Source organism: Corylus avellana, chromosome ca8, assembly GCF_901000735.1.
Source record: "Corylus avellana chromosome ca8, CavTom2PMs-1.0".
Classification (NCBI taxonomy): domain Eukaryota; kingdom Viridiplantae; phylum Streptophyta; class Magnoliopsida; order Fagales; family Betulaceae; genus Corylus; species Corylus avellana.
Genome location: NC_081548.1, coordinates 6567289 through 6571566, shown reverse-complemented (window position 1 = coordinate 6571566; position 4278 = coordinate 6567289). Strand labels below are relative to the sequence as shown.

General features: G+C 32.4%; 1 pseudogene; it reads right to left on the bottom strand.

Annotated features, from left to right (window-relative positions):
- Positions 1 to 373: 373 nt before the first annotated feature.
- Positions 374 to 2708, bottom strand: LOC132190772 (cysteine-rich receptor-like protein kinase 10; annotated as a pseudogene).
- Between the last annotated feature and the right edge of the window lie 1570 nt (positions 2709 to 4278).

Genomic DNA, 4278 nt, shown 5'->3' with positions numbered 1-4278 from the left:
GGAGCCAATAATTTCATACTATTAGGAGATTTGGGTAGTCTACTTAAAGTGAACCGGAACCTCCTTCAAATATATGTTTGAAAATAAACTTCTTTCTATCAATTATATTCATAAACTGTATTTATATAAACTTGCAACTTACTCCAACTGCAAAACAACTGAAAGACTCTTAAACTCTTACTATGATGCTCCGTCGACAGACATGGGCGGTGATTTGCTTCTAGATTGATCTGACTGTCTCATTTGATTGCATGTTTTGCTCGCCTACACTTCTAAATAAATATGCTGGTTCTTTAGGTGACAGTAGAGGAACTAAGTAACTATTTAGCATGAGAACTATGGATTCTATTGTTGGCCTATCAACTGGATCATTCTATATCGATAGTAAGCCAATATGGAGACATTTAATGGCTTCATCTCTCGAGTAAGAGTCTCCCAATATTGGATCCACCAAATCCAAGGGTGTTCCATCCCTCCAAAGTTTCCAAGCCTGCATCAATTAGTTAAGTAATATTACATGAATATCATGTGATGAATATGATTGTTTTAGCATAGAAAAACAAAATTAGAACATTTGGCTCATTGATTGAAAGAACTGATCTTCTTTCTACTTATAATTTCAAGAATTAGGACATCAAAACTATATACATCTGACTTTACAGAGAATTGTCTATGCATAGCATACTCTGAAGACATGTAACCACTACAAACCAGCATCATTCATATACAAATGTCAACCACACGACATGCATGCATGCTCTCACTTGTGCTACATAAATAATGTAATGCATGTAAAATTACTTACAATGTGCCGGCAATCCTATGAGTGTTTCCTTGAGTTTGGTCCATTCCAAAAATCTTTGCCATGCCAAAGTCTAAAACTTTTGGATTCATATCCTCATCTAACAAAACATTACTAGCTTTAAGATCACGATGTATAATTCTGAGCCGAGAATCTTCATGAAAATAAATAATCTCTCGAGCAACACCTTTAATGATTTTGTAACGTGTTGGCCAATCTAATTGTTTTTGTCTTTCAATGTCTATATACTCACCAAAATTCAATATTCACGTTAGAATAATGAACTAAAGTCAATTATATATCAAAATAATTCAATTAACCAAGAAAATAGAATTAATATTCATAAAATAAAATTTATTTTGTTCTTCTCTTGTAAGTTCTACAACACAAAATGAATTTTGTAATAGTTAATCGAATTGTTAACTGGGCCTTTCTTGAATGAAAACTCATATCTAATTTCATATGACGTAAGAAACAAAAATAGATATATGCCTATAAGGGACAAACCATATAGAAAGTAGTCGACACTTTTGTTTTGCACAAATTCATAAACAAGTATCTTTTCTTCTCTTTCCAAACAAAATCCTAATAGCCTTATAAGATTTCTGTGTTGAAGTTTGGCAACCACTATAACCTCATTTTTAGATTCTTCTCCTCCTTGTTCAGAACTTTTTGATAATTACTTTACAGCTATTTCTTGACCATTAAAAAGTATCCCCTGAGAATGTAGTTTAAGAAGTTGTTAGAACAGCTTACTACTTACATTTTCTATAATCCCAAAACCTAAAGCTTAAGCATTGTCAGATTTTGCATTACTAGATACACTATACTACTTTTAAAAAATAAAAATAAAAACTAAAAAAAAAAAATTAACATAAAATGAAACTAAATAGCCCAAAAACAAGAAGAAAAAAATAAAACAAATAATTTACCTTGTATACCGCACCAAATCCGCCTTCACCTAGCTTCTTATTATCTGAAAAGTTGCCGGTGGTAGCTTTAATTGTAGCAAGACCAAATTTCAAGGACTCTATAGTAGTAATATCATTGGCAGCTGCACAACAAAACAATAAACGTAAGTAACCACATGTGTAACATCAGAAAATATACTTATCCATAAAATGACAACTAGATAAGTTGCGATTAACTGTCATAACAGGTAGTTAATATGGGACAAAAATTTACTACAATTTGATTTATGGTTAATTCATAGAACACATTTAATAACGTGACATATGAGAAGTATATGTTTTTTTAATAATAAGTGAGAAACATATGTTTTTTTTAATAGTTTTGAAATGCATGTCACTTTATTAGATGTGTTTGTATTAATTAACTACAAACCAATTTATAAAAAATTTATGTCCGTTAATATGAGAGGTCAGGTAAGCCACGCACCTGCTAGCTTGCGATCTACACACCTAGCTACCAAGCATGTGGACAACTTACGGATTGAAATCCCCAGCAATAGTGAGAGAATTGCTAGTGAATTTTTTTTGAAATCCTGGCTATTCATTTTCATCCAACAGCCACCCCTAGGCTGAGTTGGGATGGCCGGCCACCCCCTAGGGGGAAAATGGGGTGGCCGAACCACCCCATGTTTTTTAATAAATTATTTTTTTATTTATTTTTTAAATTTAAATAATATTTTATATTAGGTGGGACATTTGGCGGATTTGTGGCTGCAGGATGAAAATAAATGGCCAGAATTTCAAAAAAATTCCACTGGCAATTCTCCCACTATTGCCGAGGATCTCAATCCACTTACATGTCCTCTTACTCTAATTGCACAGTTATTGCATCTTATCCAAATTCCATAAAATTAAATCATTTATATTTTACCGCCACCTTTCTGTATGGCATTGTACTTCTTTCTTGCTCTCCTGCTAAGGAAGTAGTAGCCCATGACAAATAGCATCGCACAAACAGATATCGAAGCAACAATGGCAATAATTGCTAGCAATGAGATTTGACCTTTTCTTGCACAAACAATATTATTCCTGTTTCATTTATAAGTTGTGGGGTAGAGTTGTTTTTTTGTAATTTAATGGTGTTTTCCAGAGGACATAAATTTCTTTTAAATTAGTTTGAAAAAAATTTATTCTAACCTATTCTAATAAGTATCAAATGTTATCTTTCACAAGTTTTCTTTAATATTCTTAACAATCATTGTTAATTTTTGAAAAATCTAAACATGTGTCACTTATTAAAATAGGTTGGAAGAAATTTCAAGTAGTGATATATAGCACACTTGGCGTGAGTGAACAGTGCTCACGCTGGGTGAACAGTCCATCTAGATTTAAAAAAAAAAAAAGATTAAAAATTTTTTGAAACAATAAATTCGTACTTACCTTTCACCCGACATGAGCACTTTTCACTCACGGTCGGGTGTGCTATATATCACTACTAAGAAATTTGTGTCATTTTCTAAATAATAATAAAAATAATATTTTATTGACGAGGAGGCAATATTTATTAATTAGTGGTAAGGTAAACAAAATCTTAAACCTACTGACCAAAGTAACCTATTTTCTTAAGATAAGCAAAGTTAATTAGTAGGCAATATTTACAATGTGCCGGCAATCCTACAAGTGTTTCAATGAGTAACCTATTTTCATAAGTTGAGCAAGATAACCATAAAAAGACCAACCACACGTCTTAGAGTCTAGCAATGTTTTCTTCATTGTTTGCTCAAAATGTAATACTACATGTACTCCTATTTTTCACATCTAATTTCTCACACTTATAAGTAGCTTTTAAAACCACAATTAAATTTGTGATTGATCTTTATTAAATTTTAATCAAATGATAATTTTAAAAGTCACATATGAATGTTTTTAAAAGGTTAGGCTCTAAAACTCTCTATTGACTCGAAAAGGAAAAGGTTCATGGACCATGGTGGAGAAGATATACCGATTAGAGTAGCGATTGAGAAGATATGATGGAATCAATTTCTTTGATACGATGAGCATGGTGGTGGCAGTTGTGAAACCAACTATAACTCTAGCTAAGGACTGTGATACTCAAAAAAGGAAAGTATCATCAACCAGCAACCATCACGCAACAACATCTCTTGTTGAAAAGGCAAAGATTGTAACAACAAAGGATATTGGACAATTCAATGAAAGATAATCAGTGCACACAATATCCCAGCCATTAATCCTTATTTGAGTTTCATTTTCTTTGTATATTTTTATTATTACTTTCCATGTATACATCAATGGTCACATGTGTATTTTGTGTATATAGTGCCTAGTGCATTCCAATGTAAATAACAAGGAAGAATTCATTGCATTACAACTTCTTACATGGTATAAGAGCGTCTTGGTTCACACCACAATATCCTCAAATAGCTTTCTCATCCACACCTACCACTACTAGCACTCTTCAACTCCCTAGTCTTACAAACTTCTCCTTCAAAAAGTTAGAAGTTCCCAACAGTTGTATGAATTGGGTCGTAACACAATTCAATCCCA